The sequence below is a fragment of the Podarcis liolepis genome (genome assembly GCF_965112155.1).
Source record: "Podarcis liolepis genome assembly, chromosome: 1".
Taxonomy (NCBI): Eukaryota; Metazoa; Chordata; class Lepidosauria; order Squamata; family Lacertidae; genus Podarcis; species Podarcis liolepis.
This window is the reverse complement of record NC_139554.1, coordinates 102,790,182-102,807,693: the sequence shown is the minus strand read 5'-3', so window position 1 is coordinate 102,807,693 and position 17,512 is coordinate 102,790,182.

The window sequence follows — 17,512 nt, the reverse complement described above, 5'->3', positions numbered from 1 at the left end:
CCCTTAAATAAAAGAGCAACCCTTCCTCATAGATGAGTTGCTCATTTTGGTTGTCCTTTTTGTACCTTTTCCAGAACTTGTTCACTTATTCCAACTCTTTGCTTCCTGTTCTTTTACAAGTTACTGATTCATAATAAAATAATGTGAGCCAAAACTCCCATCTCAATCACACTGCATTTTGGAATGCGATAAACCTGTTCAATACAAGACATGCCCAATTTTATCAGTATGGAGATCAAGAGTACATATTGTCAAACTCTGCTTGGCAACTGCAGCAGAGATCATGCACCAATGCACCTGCTCTCTAGCAGTTAAAATATTAACCAGAGAAGATAAATGAAAACTCAAACAGGCAACAAACTGACAAACTGGGGGGGGGGGAGGAAAGGAAACTCAGCACCCTTTATATACAGTGGTACCCCGCAAGACGAACGCCTCGCAAGACGGAAAACCCACTAGACGAAAGGGTTTTCCGTTTTGGAGGCGCTTCGCAAAACGAATTTCCCTATGGGCTTGCTTCGCAAGACGGCAGCCCATAGGGAAATCTCAGGGACAGCGGGGAAGCGCAACGCGTCTTCCCCACTTTCCTTGGACCTCCTCTGAAGCCTGGCGGCGGGGCGGGGACACCTCCTCCCGCCGCCGCCGGGCTTCGGAAGGCTCCTCCGAAGCCGGGCGGTGGGGCGGGAACACCTCCCGCCGCCGCCCGGCTTCGGAACGGTGCTCTGAAGCCGGGCGGTGGGGAGGGAACACCTCCTCCCGCCGCCCGGCTTCGGAACGGTGCTCCGAAGCTGGGCGGCGGGGCGGGAACACCTTCTGAAGGCGGGCAGGGGGCGAAAGTCTTTGCTCCCCCCTGCCTGCCTGCCCCGGAGGGCTTTTGAAGGCAGGCGGGGGGGAGCAAAGACTTTCGCCCCCCGCCCGCCTTCAGAAGAGGTCCAGGACCTCTTCTGAAGGCTGGCGGGGGGCAAAAGTCTTTGTCCCCCCTGCCTGCCTTCCCAGGGGCTTTTAAATCACCCCGGACAGCGGAGAAGTCCTCCGCTGTCCCGGGGCGATTTTAAAATGCCGCCCGCCAGCATTTTAAGATCGCCCGGACAGCGGAGAAGTCCTCCGCTGTCCCGGGGTTTTTTAAAATGCTGGGGGTGGGAAGAAAAGCCCTTGTCCCCCCCCCCAGCCTTCAGAAGAGGTCCGGGGACAGACTGTCCCCAGACCTGGTCTGAAGGCGGTTTCCCTAGGAACGCATTAATTCATTTTCAATGCATTCCTATGGGAAACTGTGCATCGCAAGACGAAAAACTTGCAAGATGAAGAGACTTGCGGAACGAATTAATTTCGTCTTGCGAGGCACCACTGTATAATGGTGGCAACTAAAATTCTGTGCAGCGTCCAAACATGGCGGTGGGGAAAGACTGGAGGCCCTTTCCTGGACTCTGGAGATCTATAGAGCATGGGAACACTGACCTGGCTGAGGTTGCAACCCCATTTCCTTGAAGGTGAAGCAGATGAGGCTAAATTGTAGATCAAAGCAACCAACAACCTTTGTTTTACATTCCCTTCAGTCCTAAAATACTAGAGTCTAAGGAACTGGAAGAAGCTTCTTTCTCAATGTCTCCAAACCTCTCACAGTTCTTTCAGAGATGTTTCCTGTTGCATCAAGACAAAGATATTCATAAGTCTCTCATGCAAAAGAGTGTAGACTTTCTGATGAAATGAGCTGTGATTTACAAAAATCAAAAAGAAAACCCCACAACTCATTTTGAGTGAAGTATGCATAGCCCTATGGATTTGTTTTTTCTTGTACACTGCCAGCCAGCAGAATTCTAGCAGAAGCTAAAAGGAGTTTTAGCAAACGAGTGCTCATCGAAAATGGCAGGCATTCTACAAGGGGGCAAGAACGGTTAAGCCGCTTAGCTAGTTCGTCTATGCAGTGTTGCTTTGCAAGAGAAATTGATTTTGGGGGGGGGGGGAATAATTCACCATTCTGCAATGAAAAAGGACAAAATTATTATGCTTTAAAATGAACTGGTGTATTCATAAAATGTTTATGTACATATTGCTGTGAGTTTGTGGCTCAAGGTAAGCCAAGTCCCTTCTAATTCTTGGATCTAGCAAGGGTTAAAATTTTAATGGAGGATTCCACTGTTGAATTAGCTAGGCAAGGGCCATAGTTACCATCAGATTTTATTATCCCTGCATTGCCAGGGGGTTGGACTAGATGACCCTTGAGTCCCTTCCAACTCTAAGATTCTATGATTCTAAAAACAGTGTCAATCATTTGAAGGATATGGATTCGCTACAAGGTGCTCCTCCTTTATGCAGTTCTTCCACATATTGCTATTGGGTTGTTTCCATATGAGCAAGAGGCAACATGCTCAGGATCATGTTGCCTCTGGCTGATCTGGAAACTATGTGGGTCAGCCATGACTAGAAAGAAAGCACACACCATTCTGATTAAAATGCCCAGCTCCTAGCTGGATCTAATTGACTTAGTACCTTCACATTACATCTCCCTATGGTTAAGAAAAGAGGGAAAAATCAGATGGCCAAATGAAGGAAGCTTAGGACCACTATCTGCAGTGTTATTTGTTCCTGAAAGAGAAGTTTCTGTGGAGGTGATGAGCCATTTCTCATCTCTTCCAAGGACCTTCCATATAGAACCCCATGATAAAGAATAAAAAAATCAACTTTCTTTATTCTGTTCAGTGTATGTATATATGAGACTACTAGATGAGCACATACAGAAGAGAAGGCGTGAGATGCTATCAGCCAGGCTACAGAACAAAGCTGTACTTCTCATTTTCATCTGACTATATATAATAAATATAACAATCTGAAATCCTTATGCACACACGGAAGTATTTGAAATCAATGACATTTGTTACCGAAGGCTTCAAGAAAGAACACACCAGTTAGGGAGCTAGACAAGAACTTTATTTTCTCTCCCTCAAATAAAGAACAGAGCTACAATACAAAATTCCTGACTCCACCCAGTTAATTTCAGTGCCACCTAGTGACTAAACTATCTAACAACACTATCCACCCGGGACTTGCTTTAAGGGAAGGCTGCCCCTTTGACAATAGCAAAGATGGAAAAAATATTTTTGAAACAACACAATTAAAACCTGTCAACATTTTGCAAGCCTGTCAGTTTGGGATCTGATATAAAACTTAGAATTTACAAACCAGAATCCAAATGTGTCAACAAAGCAGAAGAACACACTTTTTGCAAAATTATCCATAAAGGGAATGGAAAAAACCCCAGTGGGTGAAGTAACTTGTTATACCACCCAGTGAAGTGGAAAAGAATGTTCCTTCCTCCCACATTCATTCTCGTTTCCTATCATAGACCTTGTCACACAACTTTGTCCCTTTGTCAGACTTGTCTGATGAAATTCCTGACGTGACCTTGTAATTAATCATAACTGTATAAAAGCCCATCTTGACACAGTGTTAGGGTGTCGTTTTCTAGGCAAGTCCAATCTCACAATAATAAAGGGCCCTTTTGAATATTGTACCAGGCAAATGCTAATGACTCAAAGCACTATCTGGCAGCATAGGGAAAATATCTCTTTAAGCTGAACGGCTCTGGTAAATTAAGAGAAAACATAGGGAAACTTTATTTTAACATATGCCAAGTTTAATATTCATGCCATAGATTTTTCTGACCCCTTGCTGCTTCTGCACATAATAAAGAAATGCAGTGTAATATTTAGAGTGTCAGACTAGGACCTGGGAAGCCAGGGTTCAAATATCCAGAGCCATGAAGCCCACTAGGTTACCTGTCTCTCAACCTACGTACCTACCTACCTACCTACCTACCTACCTACCTACCTACCTACCTAACAGGGTTGCTGGAAGGATGAAATGGAGATAACCATGTCTGCCACCTTGAGCTCCTTGGAGGAAAAGTGGGAAACAAATGTAATATTAAAAATGTGCAGATTGTTGTTCTACATAAGTTGCAAAACTCAAATATTAGTCTGAGAGGCTATGCCCACAGTCTCCTCTCTCCCAGAGCTCAGAGGCATAAATTGATTAGGCCTTGCCTTACAAAGGAAGAACATTTCATACACATGCAAGGCTAGACATATTTTTTAATTTGTTTTCTCTATTTAGCTTGCAAGCAGCCTTTCCTCATTTGGAATATGAAGAAAGAAAATAAACACAATTATGTTTTTAAAAGTTGACCAACTGCTTTGGTTTGGTTTTCTCTTGATTTAAGTCTTAGCTTATTAGAAACCGTGATTTGATATTATTTCCAACACTTCCCAAATTATTTTGAGTGTTTTGTGGTGATTATAATTATAGGTTACTTGAAATGCTTATCTTTGTATGTGTATGTCTTTTAGTAATTGTTGTAATGACTTGACAAAGTCTAATGCCTCTCAGTAAGAAAAAATATTATGCGTGTTTGTTTGTGTGTGTGTGTGTGTGTGTGTGCTGCCTCTTCATATTTTAAAAGTATATAGTTTGCAATCCAATTTTAATGGTACATCAAATAACAATCCAGAGTATCAGAGAACAGCTAGGTTTCATAGAATTCAAGTGTGCTTTTTATCTCCATATTACATAGTGAAGATTGCGCATCGTCTTTGGGTAACCATGGGGACCATAAATCTTATGTAAATAACTATGAGGAAGGTGTAAACCTGGATTTTCATCTAAGAGATGATTTGAATTTCTCCGTGAGCATGATTCACAGGGCGGTGCATTCTGTCAACAAGCTTACAGATTCATAAGGCATTGCGTCAGTATATGCCTGAGATGGAGTGTTGCACAAGGACAGGAATATATCCAATCATTTTAACATTAGGATATGGTTTAAAAGAACAGATAAGAGTTGCCCTAAGTAGACATCTGTGATGGCCTTCCACTCTCCATGTTCAACATTTGAAACACTTCTGGATTTTGTTCAGAAAATAGTAAGGCTAGAGAGAAGTGTATGATAAGAGATCACACCTACATTCCTTGATTAAGGTTGCAATCCTAAACAAACTTACCTGGGATGAGGCAGAAATTTGATACAGTTCACATTTAAAGGTGAATCTACCAAAACACTACATGTACTGAAGCACAGTCATTCTTTTACATTCTCACTTCTCTGAATTTTGCAATGCAGCTCTTCAGTCAAGTAATAGGTACAAAATGCATATACTAGGGCTATGCATGCATAAAAAGGCATATATTGGTGAAAATAACATTAAAATGCATTTTCATATGGGGAAATTGCATCAGAACACAGAATAATTGAACTGGAAGGCAGCTCATGGGTCATCTGGTCCAACCCCCCTTCAATGAGAGCCAGTGTGGTGTAGCGGTTAAGAGTGGTAGACTCGTAATCTGGGGAACCGGGTTCGCGTCCCCGCTCCTCCACATGCAGCTGCTGGGTGACCTTGGGTCAGTCACACTTCTTTGAAGTCTCTCAGCCCCACTCACCTCACAGAGTGTTTGTTGTGGGGGAGGAAGGGAAAGGAGAATGTTAGCCGCTTTGAGACTCCTTAGATATCAAATCCAAATCCAATGCAGGAATCACAGCTAAAGAACCCCTGACAGATGGCCATCTCTGTTTAAAAACTTCCAATAAATGAGAGTCCATCACCTTCTGAAGGAGTCTTCCACTATTGAACAGCTCTTACTGTCAGATAGTTCTTCCTGATGTTTACTTTAAATGGGATTTCAGTGGCATCCATCCTCCATCTTGGCTCATCTTTTTCCTATTTACCTTCTATGTCAAAGGCTTTCCTTATAAAAGGGTAAGTCATTAGTTGAATACATGCTGCAACAGTCAAAACTTCAGAGGAAGTTATGAAGAGAAGAGTTCAGTCTTCTGCGGATGGATCCAGACTTTCCTTTCCTTTTAGGGGCGCCCAGGTGTAAAAGTGTGCGAGATCTGCTGAAGCCTACGACATACTTAATTACCCATCCATGAGATTGTGAGTAAACTACAACTGTTCACACTTTCTCCGCTTTCATCTGATCTTGAAACTGATGCTATGGGACAGACGCCAGAGTAAGGAAATGTCATCTTCTTTTTCCTACTTCCATCTGAAGAGCTGGATTGCTATGACAACCACAGTACACTTCAGTCTGAAGGCTTTACAACATCAATACATTTATGCGAAAGTGTTTCCTGAGAGGAAGCTTAGGATGATACAAGATTCATTTTTATTATGCAACATCCTTGTTCAAGGCCTTGATTTCAATCAGAAAGCTCTTCTGAAAGGGTCCCAGTGAGCATGGAAGAAGGAGACATGAGACTGAACTTAGATACTTCACAAAATTAACTAGAGAAGTGACATAGAAGAAGAAGAAGAGGAGGAGGAGGAGGAGGAGGAGGAGGAGGAGGAGGAGGAGGAGTTTGGATTTGATATCCCGCCTTTCACTCCCCTTCAGGAGTCTCAAAGCGGCTAACAATCTCCTTTCCCTTCCTCCCCCACAACAAACACTCTGTGAGGTGAGTGGGGCTGAGAGACTTCAGAGAAGTGTGACTGCATTGTATGGGTTTTCCTGAGTACTTATTGCGGTGTGGATCCATGCTGAATGCCATCTTATACAAAGTCCATGGAACTTGGTTTTGTGCCAAATATATTGCATATTGTTGTTTTAATATCTGCTGCACACTACCCTGACCTGAGCTCAATTTAGAGGAAAGGTGGTGAAAAGATGCAGTTAATTAATAAAATAATAGCAATTTAAAAATAACCAAGGATGCTTCCCAAATTCTTATCTGAATTTCTCAGTGGATTTTGATATCCCCTTAAAGTGTAGCAAAATGTGTGTATTTCAACAGGATTATTACAATGTTATTGTCAAGGACATCTGGCTTGGCATCTCTGTCGACAGTCACTCAGCTTGTTGGCTGCAGTGGGGTAGGAGAAAAGATAGGCATAGATAGGGTCCCTACCCTGCAGAAAACCTCAGGAGGTCTCTTGTGGCTGTATACAAAGCAACACAAAACTATGCGCAGAGGAGTTCTAATGACAATAAGAGCAGCTCAGCAAGTTTCTCTGAAAGTAAAAGACACCCTGGAGACCTGAAGATTCTTGGGAGTCTAGGAGGTAGGGAAAGGAGAAGCATCAGTTATTCAGTTGCCTCAGTAAAAATATTTGAGTACAAATGGTTTAGGTGTCTGAAAGATGGCTTGCCTTGTAAGAACGACTCTTGGGATACTATTCACATGTTCAAATGCAGCTAAGGGTGTAGCAGGATACATATTATAAAACACTAGATTCTCCCAGAATAATCCTAAAAAATTAAAAATATAAATGAGAAAACACCCATGGACTCGCTTCCAGCTGCAGATTCTCCACTGATCCTATCTTTATTTTTATGGCATTATGCTCTACATGTGTTATACCCTCAAAAACCATTCTTTCATCCATTTTTTTTTAATTAAATCATGAACTTGTGTGCTCTACAAATCTTGGAGAATATATTGGGAATTATTAAAATATATATTGGGTGTAAATCACTATGTAAGAGTGAGATATCTCATGAGATATAGCCCTGGTGTGTGTGTGTGTGTGTGTGTGTGTGTGTGTGTATATATATATATATATATATGTATGTATTTGTTTTCGTATATATATATATATATATATGTATGTGTATATATATATATATATATATATATATATATATATATGTATGTGTATATATATATATATATATATATATATATATATATATATATAGTACAGCCGTACCTTGGTTTTCAAACAACTTAGTTCACGAACAACTTGGAACTTGAAAGCCACAAACCCGGAAGTAGGTGTTCCAGTATGCGAACTTTGCCTCGGAAGCCAACGTCCAGTGCAGCTTCCACAGCTTCTGATTGGCTGTAGGACGCTCCTGCAGCCAATTGGAAGCTGCGCCATGGTTTCTGAACGTTTCTGAAGTCAAATGGACTTCCGGAACGCATTCTGTTCAAAAGCCAAGGTACAACTGTATACCCTTTTCATCAATATCAATACAGTGGTTCCTCGGGTTACAGACGCTTCAGGTTACAGACTCCACTAACCCAGAAATAATACCTCAGATTAAGAATTTTGCTTCAGGATGAGAACAGAAATTCTGCAGTAGCAGCAGAAGGCTCCATTAGCTAAAGTGGTACCTCAGGTTAAGAACAGTTTCAGGTTAAGTATGGACCTCTGGAACGAATTAAGTTCTTAACTCAAGATACCACTGTACTTCTTATTTTGAGCCTCTACGTTCCTCTAAGGCATATTTCCTTCTATATTAGAAATATATGAATTGCTTCCAAAAATTAGAACGTGATTTTACAGATGGTAGAATGCCATGAACATATAATTTGTTCTTGGTATCTGCAGTGGCATATCATCCATAATGTAGAACTGAAGCATTAACAGCAAGCTGCAGGTGGACCATTTAATTCTATTTTTCTTTGGGATAATTTAGTTTATTTGAGGTAATCTAGCATGGTGTTTCAATAACATCCTCATTTTAACAAACTCATCTTTTTTTTAAAAAAAAAAAACCCCTGCAAATTCAAATGACCTGATGTAACTGAACATCTTTATTCTTAAGCTGCATTTGTGTATATTAATATAAAGGTTAACTTCACTGATTTCACTGAAGCATTCCTCTTTTTTAAAAAAAGATATTTATTGAGATTTTAAACAGTAAAAGAAACCTTCACACACAGAATAAAACAGAAAAATACATTAAAATGCATTAAACAAGAAAAAAGAAAAAATCTAAAAAAGATAAGAAAAAAGGAGAAAAAAGAAAAAAGCATAAGAAAAGACATAAAAATCCATTTTTTTACTTGTTATTTTCATAACCCTTCTTCCTGACTTCCTCACATCTCCCTTTTTTGTGTTCCTTTTTACACAACCATATTCAGCAAATATCTTACCCTCTTTCAAATCTTGATCTATATTATAAATTTCAACCCAATGTGTCTCCAATTCTTCCTTTTATATCCTTTTGTTTACATTTGACACAATGTAATCTAATTTTTTTTCACCCTTGTCTTTTGAAACTTTTGTTACCTACTCCTTTTACCTATGTCACTGATGCCACATTGTCTTGATATCTTGCATCATTTTAACATTCCAACATTTTAACATTTTAACACTCCGATATTTTACAATGTTTTTGCAAATAGTCTTTAAACTTCTTCCAGTCCTCTTCCACTGACTCTTCTCCCAGGTGTCGAATTCTGCCAGTCATTTCTGCCAATTCCATGTAGTCTATCAGTTGCATCTGCCATTCTTCCAAGGTGGGTAAATCTTGTGTCTTCCAGTACTTTGCAATGAGTATTCTTGCTGCTGTTGTCGCATACTCACTGAAGCATTCCTCTGTAACTCTAGAACATGGTTGGAGAACCCTGTGGCCCTGCAGATGTTGGACGCCAACCCCCATCAGCCCCATCAGCTTGGCCAACAATTAAAGCTGAATAGAGGTGGAGCTCAACCACATATTCTGGGACACAGGTTCTCCATCCCCAGTAGATTCCTACTGCAATCAAAGTACGTGGGGCATTTATTACATGGTTTGCCCTCTTGAGTGCAAGCTTTTTCTGTTATATGTTGCCAGTAGTGGGGGTATGATCCAGGACCCTGGTGTGGAGAAAAGAAAGATTTGACCCATTTCCCCACACTGTGATCCTGATCTGGATCAGGTGAGGGGGTTTACACTTGAAGTTTGCATTGGACACTGCTGTGTGCATTGACAACAGTGCACCAACCCCCCCCCCCAAGAAATAGTGATGTGTACAGCTGAATTTAGATTTATTGTGTTTGTGATGTTTAACCAGTATGCAGGAAGCTGTGCATAGCAGTAAAACAATGCACTAATAATTCTGATGATCACATCAAGATTAGTTTGAAGGGTGGTAGGGTTGCACTCCTTTATCAATATACGTGCAGAACAGGAAAAACCCACACAAGAATTGAAGGAACTGAAAGCCTGTGTAAGAATCATCTTTATATAAAGCTGCTTATCAGAATAAAAGGACTAAACTTTCTGCAAACAGCAAAGGGTCATTCATTGAGCCAAGGTCTTTGGAAATTTGCCATTTGAAAGTAGCTTCAGTCGACTGCGACCACAATGGCAGTTCACATTCTATTTTGCAAATTGTCGACATACACCCAAATAGGAACCGCCCAGGTAAAGTCATATATGGGTTGTTCTTTCACACAGAACCAGCGTTCTACTAGGATGGTACCAAATCCATTGGAAGAAAGATCCATGTCTATTTGGGCTGCATCAGTAATGTGGGCTTGAAGTGGTTTAGGATACCATCCCATGTTGTTGTTTTTGACAGACCTATAACCACCTGTCAGGGACTGGGCAGATGAGGAATGGTGGAGACCACCTCCCCATCCTGACCCTCCCAAGGAGGAGGAAGTGGAAGACAGTATAGATTAAAACAGTGGTTTGCGGGATGTCATAGCTCAGAGGCCAATGAGAGGGAAAGTTGGGAAAGGAGGAGGAGCAGGCAGAACCAGAACGGCACCTGGCTGACACGGTGTCACTAGAAAGCATTCCAGACCCTCCATCTCCCAGAACACGGCAAGCCTTAAAAGTAGGAGAGCAAAGAGCTCAAAGACAGAGGGCACTTAGCAGCACCCATAGAGTAGGTGATGAGGATGACGAATGAGGAAGTGGGAGAGAAGGGGGGTGGAGATTCGCTCGGGACAATGCCAATATACAAGAGGTTGGGTTCTATATCCTCTCTCTGTAAAGTTTGAAATAAAAAAGGATGGTAAGAAACTTTTCCTTGTCTTTATACTTTCCTGGGCAACCAGCTAGGAGCTGCTGACAGCATCCTGACAGCATGCCACTTATTTTCTAGTTCTCTCGTTTTCATCTTTCCTAACCATTCCACTTGCTTTTCTTGGCCACTTTGGGCCCTGGGTTGCAGTACACCTAAGCCAACCGAAACTGCTGGGCATATATGTGAAGGTCATCCAGTTGCTACCAAACCTGAAGGGAGAATTCTTACCTGGCTCATAACATAGTAGTCCCTTTACTGTGAAGAGCTCTTTGTCTAACCCAATGCACACTCACCAGATTCAAAGAAGTTTTCTTGAACTTCAGCAGTGGATGTTTTCAGTAAATTGTTCTCTAGGTCTCATCATTCTTTTAATTAACTTTAACCGACTAACTGTAATTAACCCAAAACAAAAGTGAAATGATCTGGGAAGTATACCGGCGGTGGGGGAAATCCTTATGAATAGGCTATGTACAGGAGGGCTGCATTTAGCATGTAACAGTTCTATTACTTTTTCATAGCATTTGGAAGCAAAAATAATGGCTTCGTATCCCATCAGGATCCCCGACTTGAGCAGACTGCTTTTGGGGGGAAATAGTTTTAATTAAAGCTTCCACCAGAAATTCCTGGTGGATTGTGCTCATTATCGGTATAAATACATCCACACAAGAAAGCGCAAGACTGATATTCCTTTGTTTGCAGATTTCGGGAAAATGAAAATTAGGTTTACAATGACACCCCTGTAGTGTTCTTTCTTAAGGAACGACTGCAGCCCCTTCATTATTTAACTTAAATGATACAGAAAGAAATAAGTGTAATAATGAGCAAGTGCAATGTTTTTCTTTAAAAAAAAAAATAGTTTCCACCTGAACGCTTTTGTGATTGGCACTGGGTGGATATAGGCAGAACTGATTATGCTAATTTTAGATGCAAATGAAGAGGCAGTCAATCTCATACTACAGGCACTTTTATCAGTGAGTTTATTAGGCCTACAAGAAATCTTCACACAAATTACTGAGCCACGAGGGGGTGGGAAGAAAGATGGGCCATGCAGACTTTTGTACAAATAGTCATCAATGCAGGTTATTCACCACAAATTTGGCAAAAACAAAAGATGAACAAAACTGAGTTCTTCTCTACTTTGAAAATGAAATTATTTTCCTTACAGATCTTGTACATTGACCACAATTCCCCCAGGTATATGTCGTATGAGACTTTCACCAAGATGGGCTTTTAATTATTTTAAAACTATTCCCCACAAAAAAAAACCACATTTTGAGCATGAACAAGTTCTTTTCAGAGGGTTCCTTTCAGCAGCCCTCACTATATTTCTGAGATTTACTATTCTCTAACAAACGCCCGCCATTTTGACAGTTGAGGGTAGCGGTAACCCTTAAGGAACCTTATACCATTAGGGGCACTGGGGAAGCATACTTGGCCTGCGTACTTTGTCCTAGCACCCTTTTTTTTGTAGTAGCAGTAGTCTGATGCTGGGCATTTGTCTCAGAAGCTTCAAGGTGACGAATGTGTTACGGTCCTGAAAGGAGAGTGTTAGCGATGGGCTCAAATTCCCACATGTGTTTTGAGGCAAAGTACCCCCTCTGTGTACAAAATGACATTTCTCTGTGGTTTCCATCCCTTCATTTCCCCATTGTAACCACTAAGTGTACATAACATGAGACCACAGAGATAGGGACTCGCTTGGTAGGGACACGGGAGAGGGCCTTCTTGGTGGCCGCTCCCACTGTAGAACTCCCTCCCTAGAGAGGTTAGATTGTCTCCCTTCTTGTTGACCTTCCAATGGCTGGTGAATGCTTTCTTTGGGGAACTGACTGCTTTTAATGAGTAGGCTGGTGCTGTGCTGTTTTTGTTGTGACTGTCTGTATGTTTTAAACAGATCTCTTTAATATAGTTTTGATTCTATTTTTGTTTCATTGTTTTTAATGATTAGTTATTATTTCTACACTTTTAGCTGCTCCTATTTTATCTGAAAGCTGCTGTGGGTCCCTGTCGGGGGGAAAGATGAATTAGAAATAAATGTCTAATAATGTATAATGTAGTTGAATGCCACACACTCTACCACCTGAGTTGCAGACTCCCTATGTGGTCTTTGTATTCTGGTGCTGGTGTACTGTGATTGGATGTTGTTCCACCACATCTTATGGTATGGAAGTCATTGATGTGAGGATGGCTGTTCCTCACCCCCACTGACACTTGAGGTCAATGAGAGGGAATTTTTACATGTGTGCTAGATCTGATCTTGGTGCTGTTGCCAGGAACATGGCATTGGGCTGAAGGATACCAGATACAGCAAATATAACCCTCTGGCCACAATTCCACTTTGTTTTGGGCATTCTGCCAGCATATCTTCACTGGCAGAATAGTTCTAATAGGGAAGTGTTCCACCAACATATCCAGGGTTTTCCGCTAATGTATTTTTTGTGTGTCTGCAGAGTATCTTGTATTGTATCCACATAGCAGTCATTCTGCCAAATCCTACAGCTCTTCGATCAACAGAGCTTCAGTACAGGATTGCAGCCTTAGAGCACACACACACACACACACACACACACACAATGTATGAAAAGACTGAGAACTTCAATAAGCATATGGATGGAAAAGTACAGGCATTGCCAGATGCCTTTGGAACTAGAAAATAAATATGAATTTACCTTTATGTAGCTCTTAACATTTCAATACTTCGTAGGATTTTTATGTTTCAGTACAAGGAAGAATAAAGTGCCCTGTCTATATACATTGAGCTTTCCACATTCCATAGCATAATCTGGTGCCAACATTTTTGTCGTGTAATTTACATAACTAGGGGGGTGGGAATATCACCAGACAGATCTGGTAATGCAATACCTGAACATTCTTTCCTTCACAGATCACACTTGCCTGGGCTCTGCTCATTCTAGGATGGAAAACTGAGCTGGGACCAAGGAACGGACATGTGCCAACGCAAACCATTGGCTGCATATCCTCCCTCTACCTGTGTGCACATTCCTGATGCCCTGAAAGATGAACACACCCTGCACTTGCAATATGCTGAAAATGATCTTTGGCGTCCCGAAGATGAAATGATTGAAGTGGGGTTGAAAAGGCAAAGGAAAGTCTTCTGTTAGCTCTTTGTTCTGGGAACAACCATCTTCCCCTCTGCACACAACTCAAGTTTAAAAAGAATGAAAGAAATCTCCAGAATAATTGACATTAAAATAAAGGAAGGACAGCTTTCCAAGGAAGGCAGGATCAACAGCCAGGGCCTTGCAACAGTCCTACTGTTAGGAAAAGTGAGGTGGCTGCCTCAGGCACCTGAATTTGGGAGTCATGAAAAGGCAGGAAATAGTTAGTTATTGATATTACTATATTTTGACTCCCAGAAGGTGCTTGTGTGGTTTTTTTGCCCCGGGTGCCAAAATTGGCCAGCCTTGAATACAGTGCACATTGACTTGGGCCTGGGCAAGAGAGATGCATTTACTGTTCTGCCTTGGGCAAGAAAATGCCTCTGTAGTAACTGTTATCATCCTCTTGGGAGCATTTGAAGCACTTTCACAGAATTATTTCAGCAATTTCCACTATAACTTTGTACAACAGGCACACAAGAACATAGGAAGCAGCTTCATACGTCCAAGTCAATTTGTCCATTTAGCTCAGATTTGTTCTGCTATGCTGTCTGGCAGCGGCGCTCCAGGGTTTTACTCAAGGGATATTCTCAAACCAACCTGGAGAGGCTGGAGATTGAGTCAGGATATTTCTGCAGGCAATGCAGATGTTCCGCCACTTGACTCATGTTGCAACACAGAACCCAAAGTAAGAAATTGTAAGGTAAGATTTGAGACATAGTTGCCACCATAGATGAACAGTAAGGTAAAGGGACCCCTGACCATTAGGTCCAGTTGTGGCCGACTCTGGGTTTGCGGCGCTCATCGTGCTTTATTGGCCGAGGGAGCCGGTGTACAGTTTGGGGGTCATGTGGCCAGCATGACTAAGCTTCTTCTGGCGAACCAGAGCAGCACACGGAAACGGCGTTTACCTTCCCGCCGGAGTGGTACCTATTTATCTACTTGCACTTTTGACGTGCTTTTGAACTGCTAGGTTGGCAGGAGCAGGGACTGTTCAATGGAAGCTCAACCCGTCATGGGGATTCGAACCGCCGACCTTCTGATCGGGAAGTCCTAGGCTCTGTGGTTTAACGCACAGTGCCACCCACGTTCCTAGATGAACAGTAGCCTCCTTTAAATGTTCACATTACAGAGGGAATCCTCTTTTGTTTATTTCAAACATAATGTCTGGGGCATTTTCACAGATTCACAACAGTGGTAAACAGTGATTTAAGTGAGAGAGCCTCCCCTACATTGAAGAGGATACAGTGGAACCTTGAACTTAATCCATTTTGGAAGTCCGTTCAACTGCCAAAACATTCGAAAACCAAGGTGCAGCTTCTGATTGGCACAGGTGCCCCGTAAACAATAGCCAACAGCCGCATTGGAAGTTCAGCTTCCGAAAAAAGTTTGAAAAGCGGAACACTTACTTCCAAGTTTTCATCATTCATGAGCCAATTTGTTTGTCAGCTAAGCTGTTTGAGAACCAAGGTTCCACTGTACATTTCTAGAATTGGACATCAAACATTTAGGAAAAGGGGAAGGTCCATTCATACAACACAGAGAATAATTGGTTGCACAGAAAGTACCAGGCAGAAAAGAAAAAAGGAATGCAAGGTGGAGAGAAAAAACTACATAGCACAGTACCCCAGCACTAGCCCTGATTACCTCAGCAAGAGACACAGCTGCATAGCCAAGAGAGGCGAGCATGAATTGCATAGCTAAATGCAAGCTCAGAGAGGCAAGAAGCACCATTGACCCAATAGAATATGCCAGACTAAGGGCAGAACTGGCATCTCCAGGTACATCAATGCTTCCATGTGATCCTAGTTTGGCTGTGAGTCTGGGCACCCCCAGTGCCCCTGGAAGGAATGGTAGGGAATGCTGTCAGTCTCATCGCAAAGCTTGTCACAACAGAAAAAAATCTTAGTGATAAGAAACCAGAAGATGAAACGAGAGGTACAAAATTGTCTCCAAACCTATGGAGGCATCCCCTCTCCCCTAGCTATCATGTGCAGGACCACATTTTTAATCACACTGCCTATCCAACCCACATTTTACAGTGGCGTTTGATGGGGATGCAAAAATGCTTGGTCTTTATCTGTAAAGCCACTGGTACACATGACTGACAGACCGTAGGCAGGGAACCAATATATGTCGAATTTCAAAGCACCATTTTAGTGGCCACAGCCACTACATGTGACTTTAGTCACAACAGCGGGTATGTGAATCAGCTGTAAGCGTCACAGGCATGAAAAGAATGATGCTTCAAGAGAAATGATCAGGAATCGTATGTGCTCAGTAACAACAACGACATAAAAGATTTACTTCCTGATCCTGAGCAGGGAGGGAGACAGCAGACTTTGCATTGTGCAACATCTTAGTATAACTGGACCTAGAAAAGGGCAGATTACATTGACACGAGAGGCACTTCCTGGATAGGTGGAGATTACCCAGCTTTCCTTATCTTAGCAAAGTTCATTCTTCTCATTTATTTTTGGCAAATCTGCCAAAGAATTTTTTCTCCCTCTTTTATCTGAAAATAGCAGAAGAATAACTGATTCACACATTTCGCCAGTTTGAGAACTGTTTTCCCATTCTAAGCTCCTGCACTGATTGAATTCATTTTATTCTTTCCCTTTCCTCAGCTTATAAAGAAAATATTTTGTCTCACTTTAAGCATAATCAAGCTTGCGCTTTGCAGAACGACTTTACCAAACAGCTACACAGGAGGACCATATCTACTGTGGGAATAACAAAACATTGTAACGAAACAACAACAACAGTCTGATGACACTTTAAGGGCCAGCAAATTTACTACAGTATAGTAGAAGCTCTCAGAGACTTTATCAGCCGGTGATGGTATCAGATTACATTGCTGTATCTGATGGTCAGTTCCTTTAAGAGATACACCTTTCACTTTAATATATCTGCAAAAAGTCTCCTCCCCCCTTGGAATCCCTTTCCCAAGCACAACTCCTCAGAGCTTGTCCTGTTTGGCTTGTAGCCTTTTCTACCACCACCATGGGCAGCTCCCCCCCCCCCCCGAAAAAATAAGTAAATAAATAAAAATACTTAATTAATGCAGGACCCTAGGTCAACTGGGGAAGAGTTGCACTCTTAGTTCATCAGCATTTTTCTGAAGTACCCTCCTCACTAGAAGGATGTGGCTTGGCTGCATGTATGTACATTTCAGCACATGATTCTCTTTCCAAAGCGGTTTACCCCAACACTCTGATTCCAATGAAAACCCCACTTTGCTTCAAAGCCTTCCATGTGCAGCCCTGGGCGTAGCTGCCCTCCACCCCACCCCCAATCAAGTAAATAAAAATACTGAACTGACCAATCTCGCCACAGATACCTTGGTTCAGCTGCTTTTGGGTGAGGAAAGGGAGCATACTGGTAGGGTAAATTTAATTAGTTAATTAATTGCACATACCCACAGACATTAATACCTGCATTAAAGTGTTGCTGGGGACTGGAGTGCAGGAGAGAGTAGGGGGTGGGGGAGAGGGAGGGAGGGAGGGGGGAGAGATAGTGTGTGTCTGCAGTTGCTCACTGGTGAGGATAGGGCAGGCATGCACTCTGCACGCGACCAGAGGCACGTTGCGTCGCGCCTGCTTCTCCCATCCCTGGGCTCAGTCCTGCGACTGGGAAAAAAAAAGATTTTTGCCAG